We start from the raw sequence: 12500 nt of genomic DNA, 5'->3' as shown, positions 1-12500 counted from the left end.
TGCCACTTCAACTTTTCACTGCGGTTGGTTACAGTCGGTGTTCTCGGGCTTAATATTCGCCCTGGGGGGGGGGGGTGTATAGCGGGCGATGGCCGGTGTGGAGTGCGTTTTTTGGGGGTTGATTTTCACTTTGCCTCGCTGGTGGAATTTGTGGGAGGCAGGCAAGGGGATTGGTGTGGGCTGGTGGGCGGCAAGGGAGATGCTTGCTTCGGGGTGTTATCCTCACTTTGGTCCGCTGGTGAGAGTAGGCAGCGGCAGGCTGGCAGGCAGGCAAGTGTGATGTAGTGTGGGGTGCGGTGCAGTGCAGTGCAGTGCGGTGCTGCCCTGTCGTTTATGAAAGGTTGTAATGACACTGCTTTGCAGCTGACCATATCCACTGATTTGTGACGCCCGTATGGAGGCTGATATCTCAGGAGGGCCGAGGCCGATTTCCTCCGGGGACGGCTCGTCGCGTGCGGCAGGACGAGGCGCAGCGGACGGTACCGTGCGCTCGGAGGTGCGGCGCTGCCCGCCGGAGGTACAGCGAAAGGCTGCAAACCGCTTTCCGCCTGCTAACTCGGCGGCCGTCAGACCGACCGACTCCGCTTTACCACCGGAGCTAGAGTCGGGCAAGGGGCACCGAAGGGTACCGGAAGGATCGCGTTCGCACGACGGGAAGTCGACTAGCGGGCCGCCGAAAGCGAGCCGGGGGCCCCCGGTTTTTCTGTCCCACCTGGAGACTGATATCTCAGGAAGGCCGAGGCCGATTTCCTCCGGGGACGGCTCGTCGCGTGCGGCAGGACGAGGCGCAGCGGACGGTACCGAGCGCTCGGAGGTGCGGCGCTGCCCGCCGGAGGTACAGCGAAAGTCTGCGAACCGCTTTCCGCCTCCTCTCACCGCACGGCTCTCCTTTTCACCCACTGGCGGATTTTCACCCTCCGACTGCTCGCTACCGTCCGCTGCGCCTGGTCCGGGCCCTGTCCATTGTCATGTTAATGGCAGGGCGGGGCAGGACTGCTTTCACCAGGAACCCGGTTTTCTGGGTCAGAGGTTCCAGGGGACCTGTTTTGTGCGGACTTCCCTGTGTCCGTCCCTCCCTGCCTGCCTTCCCCCCAGGACTTCCTTCTGAACACCTTTGTCGTTTGAGCGAGGGCCAAAAGCCTGCCTGTGAAAGGGAAGGATCAGCCGGTCAGCCCCCTGTTGGTCGCTGCTGCCAGTGCAGCAGGCGTGCGTGTGTCCTCGGCCTCGTGTCCAGGTCCCTCAGGGACTTGAGGCAACTCTCCCCGGTGGTCTCGTGGTCAGGACCGGGCTTCGAATCCCGGTCGGGGGGGATGACATTCTGCTGCAGATTAATTGGCATGAAGGAAAGTCTCCCCTCCTGAGCGTAAAGCTCCACCCTCACCACCACCGCCGCCTTTTCCACCCCTTGACAAACAGACAGACAGACAGACAGACAGTCAGTCAGTCCAGTTCGGGAGCGCAGCTTTCATTTGGAAGCAGACCCTGCTTGTTTAAAGTCAACGACGCCAAGTTATTTTGCACTTTGAACTATATCGCTACGTGCGAGCGGCACTCAGCCTTGGAGAAGAAAAAAATACCACTGAGCTGAGAAAGTTCTTTTTAAAACGGTTTCCTTCCACAGCAGCTCTGAGTGTGAGAGAGAGAGAGAGAGAGAGAGAGAGAGATATCAGCTTTATTCTCAGTAATAATACACACACACACACACACACACACACACACACACACAGACACTGGGAAAGAGCTGATTTTCCTTTTGAATATCTCCCCACGGGGAGCTGCACCGTTCCCAGAAACACTGCAATACTGGGTCGATGCGTGGAGTGGACGGAGCAAGCCCCTATTCCATCTCCCAGTTCTAAAAATCAATTAAAAATAATAATAAATAATATGTGTGTGTGTGTGTGTGTGTGTGTCGGTGTCAGTATCAGTCAGTCAGTCAGTGTCTCTCTCTCTCTCTCTCTCTCTCACTCAGAGCTGCTGTGGAAGGAAACTTTTTTAAAAAGAACTTGCATATTGAAAGAAAGATGTGTCTCAAGCTGCCGGGCCCTGTCCATTGTCATGTCAATGGCAGGACTGCTTTCACCAGGAACCCGTTTTTCTGGGTCAGAGGTTCCAGGGGACCTGTTTTGTGCGGACTTCCCTGTGTCCGTCCCTCCCTGCCTGCCTTCCCCCCAGGACTTCCTTCTGAACAGCTTTGTCGTTTAAAATAATAATAAATAATATGTGTGTGTGTGTGTGTGTGTGTGTGTGTGTGTGTGTCGGTGTCAGTATCAGTCAGTGAGTCAGTGTCTCTCTCTCTCTCTCTCTCTCTCTCTCACTCAGAGCTGCTGTGGAAGGAAACTTTTTTAAAAAGAACTTGCATATTGAAAGAAAGATGTGTCTCAAGCTGCCGGGCCCTGTCCATTGTCATGTCAATGGCAGGACTGCTTTCACCAGGAACCCGGTTTTGTGGGTCAGAGGTTCCAGGGGACCTGTTTTGTGCGGACTTCCCTGTGTCCGTCCCTCCCTGCCTGCCTTCCCCCCAGGACTTCCTTCTGAACACCTTTGTCGTTTGAGCGAGGGCCAAAAGCCTGCCTGTGAAAGGGAAGGATCAGCCGGTCAGCCCCCTGTTGGTCGCTGCTGCCAGTGCAGCAGGCGTGCGTGTGTATTCGGCCTCGTGTCCAGGTCCCTCAGGGACTTGAGGCAACTCTCCCCGGTGGTCTCGTGGTCAGGACCGGGCTTCGAATCCCGGTCGGGGGGGGATGACTTTCTGCTGCAGATTAATTGGCACCTCTGAAAGAAAATCTCCCCTCCTGAGCGTAAAGCTCCACCCTCACCACCACCGCCGCCTTTTCCTCCCCTTGACAAACAGACAGACAGACAGTCAGTCAGTCAGTCCAGTTCGGGAGCGCAGCTTTCATTTGGAAGCAGACCCTGCTTGTTTCAAGTCAACGACGCCAAGTTATTTTGCACTTTGAATTATATCGCTCCGTGCGAGCGGCACTCAGCCTTGGAGAAGAAAAAAATACCACTGAGCTGAGAAAGGTCTTTTTAAAACGGTTTCCTTCCACAGCAGCTCTGAGTGTAAGAGAGAGAGAGAGAGAGAGAGATCAGCTTTATTCTCAGTAATAATACACACACACACACACACACACACACACACACAGAGACACTGGGAAAGAGCTGTTTTTCCTTTTGAATATCTCCCCACAGGGAGGTGCACCGTTCCCAGAGACACTGCAATACTGGGTCGATGCGTGGAGTGGACGGAGCAAGCCCCTAGTCCATCTCCCTGTTCCAAAAATCAATTTAATATATGGTCCCCAGATAGGGGACGTATCAGATATTAAACTGATAAGAACAGATACTACACTTGATCTTAGCCAAAAGGCCGAGAAGCGATACCGCGCTCGATGCGAATTGATCTCGGGTCCTGTTTGCCCTCCCTCTTTGTTCTCTGGCTGCCGGTGTTGAAAGCAGTCTCGAAGCACTGCCGTTCTCTCCCACTCTGGCCACATTTTTTGCCACCGTTTCTAATTGCAACAGTGGATGAGTTTAAAGAAGTTGCCGTTTTTTCCTTTCTTGCCAGGATTGCTTGACAGATTGGTAAATTTGCCAGTAGGCCACCATTGTCATGTTAATGGCAGGGCGGGGCAGGACTGCTTTCACCAGGAACCCGGTTTTCTGGGTCAGAGGTTCCAGGGGACCTGTTTTGTGCGGACTTCCCTGTGTCCGTCCCTCCCTGCCTGCCTTCCCCCCAGGACTTCCTTCTGAACACCTTTGTCGTTTCAGCGAGGGCCAAAAGCCTGCCTGTGAAAGGGAAGGATCAGCCGGTCAGCCCCCTGTTGGTCGCTGCTGCCAGTGCAGCAGGCGTGCGTGTGTATTCGGCCTCGTGTCCAGGTCCCTCAGGGACTTGAGGCAACTCTCCCCGGTGGTCTCGTGGTCAGGACCGGGCTTCGAATCCCGGTCGGGGGGGATGACTTTCTGCTGCAGATTAATTGGCACCTCTGAAAGAAAGTCTCCCCTCCTGAGCGTAAAGCTCCACCCTCACCACCACCGGCGCCTTTTCCACCCCTTGACAAACAGACAGACAGACAGACAGTCAGTCAGTCCAGTTCGGGAGCGCAGCTTTCATTTGGAAGCAGACCCTGCTTGTTTAAAGTCAACGACGCCAAGTTATTTTGCACTTTGAATTATATCGCTCCGTGCGAGCGGCACTCAGCCTTGGAGAAGAAAAAAATACCACTGAGCTGAGAAAGTTCTTTTTAAAACGGTTTCCTTCCACAGCAGCTCTGAGTGAGAGAGAGAGAGAGAGAGAGATATCAGCTTTATTCTCAGTAATAACACACACACACACACACACACAGAGACACTGGGAAAGAGCTGTTTTTCCTTTTGAATATCTCCCCACGGGGAGCTGCACCGTTCCCAGAAACACTGCAATACTGGGTCGATGCGTGGAGTGGACGGAGCAAGCCCCTAGTCCATCTCCCTGTTCTAAAAATCAATTAAAAATAAAAGTAAATAATATGTGTGTGTGTGTGTGTCGGTGTCAGTATCAGTCAGTGAGTCAGTGTCTCTCTCTCTCTCTCTCTCTCTCTCACTCAGAGCTGCTGTGGAAGGAAACTTTTTTAAAAAGAACTTGCTTATTGAAAGAAAGATGTGTCTCAAGCTGCCGGGCCCTGTCCATTCTCCTGTCAATGGCAGGACTGCTTTCACCAGGAACCCGGTTTTCTGGGTCAGAGGTTCCAGGGGACCTGTTTTGTGCGGACTTCCCTGTGTCCGTCCCTCCCTGCCTGCCTTCCCCCCAGCACTTCCTTCTGAACACCTTTGTCGTTTCAGCGAGGGCCAAAAGCCTGCCTGTGAAAGGGAAGGATCAGCCGGTCAGCCCCCTGTTGGTCGCTGCTGCCAGTGCAGCAGGCGTGCGTGTGTCCTCGGCCTCGTGTCCAGGTCCCTCAGGGACTTGAGGCAACTCTCCCCGGTGGTCTTGTGGTCAGGACCGGGCTTCGAATCCCGGTCGGGGGGGGATGACTTTCTGCTGCAGATTAATTGGCACCTCTGAAAGAAAGTCTCCCCTCCTGAGCGTAAAGCTCCACCCTCACCACCACCACCGCCTTTTCCTCCCCTTGACAAACAGACAGACAGACAGACAGACAGTCAGTCCAGTTCGGGAGCGCAGCTTTCATTTGGAAGCAGACCCTGCTTGTTTCAAGTCAACGACGCCAAGTTATTTTGCACTTTGAATTATATCGCTACGTGCGAGCGGCACTCAGCCTTGGAGAAGAAAAAAATACCACTGAGCTGAGAAAGTTCTTTTTAAAAAGGTTTCCTTCCACAGCAGCTCTGAGTGAGAGAGAGAGAGAGATATCAGCTTTATTCTCAGTAATAATACACACACACACACACACACACACACACACACACACAGAGACACTGGGAAAGAGCTGATTTTCCTTTTGAATATCTCCCCACGGGGAGCTGCACCGTTCCCAGAAACACTGCAATACTGGGTCGATGCGTGGAGTGGACGGAGCAAGCCCCTATTCCATCTCCCTGTTCTAAAATTCAATTAAAAATAAAAGTAAATAATATGTGTGTGTGTGTGTGTGTGTGTGTGTGTGTGTCGGTGTCAGTATCAGTCAGTGAGTCAGTGTCTCTCTCTCTCTCTCTCTCTCTCTCTCTCTCACTCAGAGCTGCTGTGGAAGGAAACTTTTTTAAAAAGAACTTGCATATTGAAAGAAAGATGTGTCTCAAGCTGCCGGGCCCTGTCCATTGTCATGTCAATGGCAGGACTGCTTTCACCAGGAACCCGGTTTTCTGGGTCAGAGGTTCCAGGGGACCTGTTTTGTGCGGACTTCCCTGTGTCCGTCCCTCCCTGCCTGCCTTCCCCCCAGGACTTCCTTCTGAACACCTTTGTCGTTTGAGCGAGGGCCAAAAGCCTGCCTGTGAAAGGGAAGGATCAGCCGGTCAGCCCCCTGTTGGTCGCTGCTGCCAGTGCAGCAGGCGTGCGTGTGTATTCGGCCTCGTGTCCAGGTCCCTCAGGGACTTGAGGCAACTCTCCCCGGTGGTCTTGTGGTCAGGACCGGGCTTCGAATCCCGGTCGGGGGGGATGGCTTTCTGCTGCAGATTAATTGGCACCTCTGAAAGAAAGTCTCCCCTCCTGAGCGTAAAGCTCCACCCTCACCACCACCGCCGCCTTTTCCACCCCTTGACAAACAGACAGACAGACAGACAGACAGACAGTCAGTCCAGTTCGGGAGCGCAGCTTTCATTTGGAAGCAGACCCTGCTTGTTTCAAGTCAACGACGCCAAGTTATTTTGCACTTTGAATTATATCGCTCCGTGCGAGCGGCACTCAGCCTTGGAGAAGAAAAAAATACCACTGAGCTGAGAAAGTTCTTTTTAAAACGGTTTCCTTCCACAGCAGCTCTGAGTTTAAGAGAGAGAGAGAGAGAGATATCAGCTTTATTCTCAGTAATAAAACACACACACACACACACACACACACACACAGAGACACTGGGAAAGAGCTGTTTTTCCTTTTGAATATCTCCCCACAGGGAGCTGCACCGTTCCCAGAGACACTGCAATACTGGGTCGATGCGTGGAGTGGACGGAGCAAGCCCCTAGTCCATCTCCCTGTTCCAAAAATCAATTTAATATATGGTCCCCAGATAGGGGACGTATCAGATATTAAACTGATAAGAACAGATTTTTTTTTTTTTTTTTTTCCTGACACTCTGGGGTGCCTTATTGCCTTACAGATTCATTCCAGATTCCTTGCAGTGACATTACATCAAGCCAAAGCTCTACAAGCCAAAGCTCTACACTCTGCCCGAGGGGATTTCTCCCTGACTGCATCCCCCCGGCATACAATGGCAGGAAGGCTCCAAATGGTTGCCTTCCCCCACTTGACCACTTGATCTTAGCCAAAAGGCCGAGAAGCGATACCGCGCTCGATGCGAATTGATCTCGGGTCCTGTTTGCCCTCCCTCTTTGTTCTCTGGCTGCCGGTGTTGAAAGCAGTCTCGAAGCACTGCCGTTCTCTCCCACTCTGGCCACATTTTTTGCCACCGTTTCTAATTGCAACAGTGGATGAGTTTAAAGAAGTTGCCGTTTTTTCCTTTCTTGCCAGGATTGCTTGACAGATTGGTAAATTTGCCAGTAGGCCACCAATCAGATGGGGGAGGGTTGTGTCTCAACGGACCTACGTCAGTCAGTCTCAGTCACTAACGAACTGCCGTGGAAGGAAACCTCTTTGAGTAAAACTAGTGACGTGACGTGTCTCACAGCGAGTGAGTGAGATTGCAACGGCCAATTGAGAAAGAGGTGAGGTGCTGACAATCAGCAGCTCGTGTTGAAACATTCATTCCACGGCAGGCAAGACCAATCAAAAAAAATACTGCAGATGCTGGCTCGGCTCGGCTGGCTGGCTGGCTGGCTGGCTGGAAATGGGAAATAAAAACACAAGGCGTGTTAAAGGCTGGTTAAACTGTCGAAAGAAACAAGGCGTTAATGTTTCAGAAGCGCCTATTGAAAGGTGTCTCTCAAGCTGCTCCCTGACTGGGCCCTGTCCATTGTCACGTTAATCCCAGGGCGGGGCGGGACTGCTTTGACCGGGAGACCTGTTTTCTGGGACGCAGGTGTGACATTCCAGGGAGGCACCTACTTTGTGCTGATTCGAAACGACCACGACAACGGCAACTTGCAGTTCTATATTACAACAACAACAACGCGCGTGTGGTAGTTGGGAGGGGCTGCGTTCGCGCTCTCCCCCCTGCATTGAAACTCAAAGTTCGATTTTCAATCCCATAGTCCACCAATCGGATGGGAGACGGTGTGTGTGTGTGTGTGTGTGTGTGTCAGTGTCAGTGTCAGTGTCAGTGTCAGTGTCAGTCAGTGTCTCTCTCTCTCTCTCTCTCTCTCTCACTCTTACTCAGAGCTGCTGTGGAAGGAAACCTTTTTAAAAAGAACTTGCATATTGAAAAAAAGATGTGTCTCAAGCTGCCGGGGCCCTGTCCATTGTCACGTTAATGGCAGGACGGGGCAGGACTGCTTTGACCAGGAGACCTGTTTTCTGGGACGCAGGTGTGAGATTCCAGGGGACCTGCTTTGTGCTGATTTCCCTGCCTCCCTCCCTCCCCCCCAGGACTTCCTTCTGAACACCTTTGTCGTTTGAGCGAGGGCCAAAAGCCTGCCTGTGAAAGGGAAGGATCAGCCGGTCAGCCCCCTGCTGGTCGCTGCTGCCAGTGCAGCAGGCGTGCGTGTGTCCTCGGCCTCGTGTCCAGGTCCCTCAGGGACTTGAGGCAGCTCTCCCCGGTGGTCTCGTGGTCAGGACCGGGCTTCGAATCCCAGTCGGGGGGGGATGACTTTCTGCTGCAGATTAATTGGCATGAAGGAAAGTCTCCCCTCCTGAGCGTAAAGCTCCACCCTCACCACCACCACCACCGCCTTTTCCTCCCCTTGACAAACGGACAGACAGACAGTCAGACAGTCAGTCCAGTTCGGGAGCGCAGCTTTCATTAAGCAATGGCGTTTGTGACAACTCATCGTCTGACAGGTTGATGATTTCCCCACACGCCTCCTGCCGAATAAAAGGCTCACCCTCCCGGACACTACCCCCAGAATCACCCCCCCCCCCCCCCGGGGTGAATATTAAGCCCGAGAACACCGACTGTAACCAACCGCAGTGAAAAGTTGAAGTGGCAACTCATTAACCAGATTTATTTTGGGCAACTCATTAACCAGATTTTTTGTTCATTTGGTTTATGAGTTGCCAAGTGTAAATCTGGTTAATGAGTTGCCACTTCAACTTTTCACTGCGGTTGGTTACAGTCGGTGTTCTCGGGCTTAATATTCGCCCCGGGGGGGGGGGGTGTATAGCGGGCGATGGCCGGTGTGGAGTGCGTTTTTTGGGGGTTGATTTTCACTTTGCCTCGCTGGTGGAATTTGTGGGAGGCAGGCAAGGGGATTGGTGTGGGCTGGTGGGCGGCAAGGGAGATGCTTGCTTCGGGGTGTTATCCTCACTTTGGTCCGCTGGTGAGAGTAGGCAGCGGCAGGCTGGCAGGCAGGCAAGTGTGATGTAGTGTGGGGTGCGGTGCAGTGCAGTGCAGTGCGGTGCTGCCCTGTCGTTTATGAAAGGTTGTAATGACACTGCTTTGCAGCTGACCATATCCACTGATTTGTGACGCCCGTATGGAGGCTGATATCTCAGGAGGGCCGAGGCCGATTTCCTCCGGGGACGGCTCGTCGCGTGCGGCAGGACGAGGCGCAGCGGACGGTACCGTGCGCTCGGAGGTGCGGCGCTGCCCGCCGGAGGTACAGCGAAAGGCTGCAAACCGCTTTCCGCCTGCTAACTCGGCGGCCGTCAGACCGACCGACTCCGCTTTACCACCGGAGCTAGAGTCGGGCAAGGGGCACCGAAGGGTACCGGAAGGATCGCGTTCGCACGACGGGAAGTCGACTAGCGGGCCGCCGAAAGCGAGCCGGGGGCCCCCGGTTTTTCTGTCCCACCTGGAGACTGATATCTCAGGAAGGCCGAGGCCGATTTCCTCCGGGGACGGCTCGTCGCGTGCGGCAGGACGAGGCGCAGCGGACGGTACCGAGCGCTCGGAGGTGCGGCGCTGCCCGCCGGAGGTACAGCGAAAGTCTGCGAACCGCTTTCCGCCTCCTCTCACCGCACGGCTCTCCTTTTCACCCACTGGCGGATTTTCACCCTCCGACTGCTCGCTACCGTCCGCTGCGCCTGGTCCGGGCCCTGTCCATTGTCATGTTAATGGCAGGGCGGGGCAGGACTGCTTTCACCAGGAACCCGGTTTTCTGGGTCAGAGGTTCCAGGGGACCTGTTTTGTGCGGACTTCCCTGTGTCCGTCCCTCCCTGCCTGCCTTCCCCCCAGGACTTCCTTCTGAACACCTTTGTCGTTTGAGCGAGGGCCAAAAGCCTGCCTGTGAAAGGGAAGGATCAGCCGGTCAGCCCCCTGTTGGTCGCTGCTGCCAGTGCAGCAGGCGTGCGTGTGTCCTCGGCCTCGTGTCCAGGTCCCTCAGGGACTTGAGGCAACTCTCCCCGGTGGTCTCGTGGTCAGGACCGGGCTTCGAATCCCGGTCGGGGGGGATGACATTCTGCTGCAGATTAATTGGCATGAAGGAAAGTCTCCCCTCCTGAGCGTAAAGCTCCACCCTCACCACCACCGCCGCCTTTTCCACCCCTTGACAAACAGACAGACAGACAGACAGACAGTCAGTCAGTCCAGTTCGGGAGCGCAGCTTTCATTTGGAAGCAGACCCTGCTTGTTTAAAGTCAACGACGCCAAGTTATTTTGCACTTTGAACTATATCGCTACGTGCGAGCGGCACTCAGCCTTGGAGAAGAAAAAAATACCACTGAGCTGAGAAAGTTCTTTTTAAAACGGTTTCCTTCCACAGCAGCTCTGAGTGTGAGAGAGAGAGAGAGAGAGAGAGAGAGAGATATCAGCTTTATTCTCAGTAATAATACACACACACACACACACACACACACACACACACACAGACACTGGGAAAGAGCTGATTTTCCTTTTGAATATCTCCCCACGGGGAGCTGCACCGTTCCCAGAAACACTGCAATACTGGGTCGATGCGTGGAGTGGACGGAGCAAGCCCCTATTCCATCTCCCAGTTCTAAAAATCAATTAAAAATAATAATAAATAATATGTGTGTGTGTGTGTGTGTGTGTGTCGGTGTCAGTATCAGTCAGTCAGTCAGTGTCTCTCTCTCTCTCTCTCTCTCTCACTCAGAGCTGCTGTGGAAGGAAACTTTTTTAAAAAGAACTTGCATATTGAAAGAAAGATGTGTCTCAAGCTGCCGGGCCCTGTCCATTGTCATGTCAATGGCAGGACTGCTTTCACCAGGAACCCGTTTTTCTGGGTCAGAGGTTCCAGGGGACCTGTTTTGTGCGGACTTCCCTGTGTCCGTCCCTCCCTGCCTGCCTTCCCCCCAGGACTTCCTTCTGAACAGCTTTGTCGTTTAAAATAATAATAAATAATATGTGTGTGTGTGTGTGTGTGTGTGTGTGTGTGTGTGTCGGTGTCAGTATCAGTCAGTGAGTCAGTGTCTCTCTCTCTCTCTCTCTCTCTCTCTCACTCAGAGCTGCTGTGGAAGGAAACTTTTTTAAAAAGAACTTGCATATTGAAAGAAAGATGTGTCTCAAGCTGCCGGGCCCTGTCCATTGTCATGTCAATGGCAGGACTGCTTTCACCAGGAACCCGGTTTTGTGGGTCAGAGGTTCCAGGGGACCTGTTTTGTGCGGACTTCCCTGTGTCCGTCCCTCCCTGCCTGCCTTCCCCCCAGGACTTCCTTCTGAACACCTTTGTCGTTTGAGCGAGGGCCAAAAGCCTGCCTGTGAAAGGGAAGGATCAGCCGGTCAGCCCCCTGTTGGTCGCTGCTGCCAGTGCAGCAGGCGTGCGTGTGTATTCGGCCTCGTGTCCAGGTCCCTCAGGGACTTGAGGCAACTCTCCCCGGTGGTCTCGTGGTCAGGACCGGGCTTCGAATCCCGGTCGGGGGGGGATGACTTTCTGCTGCAGATTAATTGGCACCTCTGAAAGAAAATCTCCCCTCCTGAGCGTAAAGCTCCACCCTCACCACCACCGCCGCCTTTTCCTCCCCTTGACAAACAGACAGACAGACAGTCAGTCAGTCAGTCCAGTTCGGGAGCGCAGCTTTCATTTGGAAGCAGACCCTGCTTGTTTAAAGTCAACGACGCCAAGTTATTTTGCACTTTGAATTGTATCGCTACGTGCGAGCGGCACTCAGCCATGGAGAAGAAAAAAATACCACTGAGCTGAGAAAGTTCTTTTTAAAAAGGTTTCCTTCCACAGCAGCTCTGAGTGAGAGAGAGAGAGAGATATCAGCTTTATTCTCAGTAATAATACACACACACACACACACACACACACACACAGAGACACTGGGAAAGAGCTGATTTTCCTTTTGAATATCTCCCCACGGGGAGCTGCACCGTTCCCAGAGACACTGCAATACTGGGTCGATGCGTGGAGTGGACGGAGCAAGCCCCCATTCCATCTCCCTGTTCTAAAAATCAATTAAAAATAATAATAAATAATATGTGTGTGTGTGTGTGTGTGTGTCGGTGTCAGTATCAGTCAGTGAGCCAGTGTCTCTCTCTCTCTCTCTCTCTCTCTCACTCAGAGCTGCTGTGGAAGGAAACTTTTTTAAAAAGAACTTGCTTATTGAAAGAAAGATGTGTCTCAAGCTGCCGGGCCCTGTCCATTGTCATGTCAATGGCAGGACTGCTTTCACCAGGAACCCGTTTTTCTGGGTCAGAGGTTCCAGGGGACCTGTTTTGTGCGGACTTCCCTGTGTCCGTCCCTCCCTGCCTGCCTTCCCCCCAGGACTTCCTTCTGAACACCTTTGTCGTTTAAAATAATAATAAATAATATGTGTGTGTGTGTGTGTGTGTGTGTGTCGGTGTCAGTCAGTGAGTCAGTGTCTCTCTCTCTCCTCTCTCTCTCTCACACTCAGAGCT

General features: G+C 53.2%; 1 non-coding gene and 6 pseudogenes across 1 annotated transcript; all 7 read right to left on the bottom strand.

The window, feature by feature from the left end:
- Positions 1 to 1770: 1770 nt before the first annotated feature.
- LOC137329287 (U2 spliceosomal RNA) lies at positions 1771 to 1887 on the bottom strand (annotated as a pseudogene).
- A 1304-nt stretch (positions 1888 to 3191) lies between these two features.
- LOC137330659 (U2 spliceosomal RNA) lies at positions 3192 to 3382 on the bottom strand. Its single transcript, XR_010965087.1, has one exon. It is a non-coding gene; the product is annotated as a U2 spliceosomal RNA (small nuclear RNA).
- A 1009-nt stretch (positions 3383 to 4391) lies between these two features.
- On the bottom strand, positions 4392 to 4508 carry LOC137329888 (U2 spliceosomal RNA; annotated as a pseudogene).
- Positions 4509 to 5452: 944 nt separating this feature from the next.
- Positions 5453 to 5569, bottom strand: LOC137330078 (U2 spliceosomal RNA; annotated as a pseudogene).
- Positions 5570 to 6538: 969 nt separating this feature from the next.
- Positions 6539 to 6745, bottom strand: LOC137328520 (U2 spliceosomal RNA; annotated as a pseudogene).
- Positions 6746 to 10550: 3805 nt separating this feature from the next.
- On the bottom strand, positions 10551 to 10667 carry LOC137329286 (U2 spliceosomal RNA; annotated as a pseudogene).
- Positions 10668 to 11961: 1294 nt separating this feature from the next.
- On the bottom strand, positions 11962 to 12078 carry LOC137329915 (U2 spliceosomal RNA; annotated as a pseudogene).
- Positions 12079 to 12500: the final 422 nt, after the last annotated feature.

The sequence above is a fragment of the Heptranchias perlo genome, chromosome 12 (genome assembly GCF_035084215.1).
Source record: "Heptranchias perlo isolate sHepPer1 chromosome 12, sHepPer1.hap1, whole genome shotgun sequence".
Taxonomy (NCBI): domain Eukaryota; kingdom Metazoa; phylum Chordata; class Chondrichthyes; order Hexanchiformes; family Hexanchidae; genus Heptranchias; species Heptranchias perlo.
Note: the sequence above shows the minus strand (reverse complement) of the source record. Positions and strands in the feature narration are given on the sequence as shown.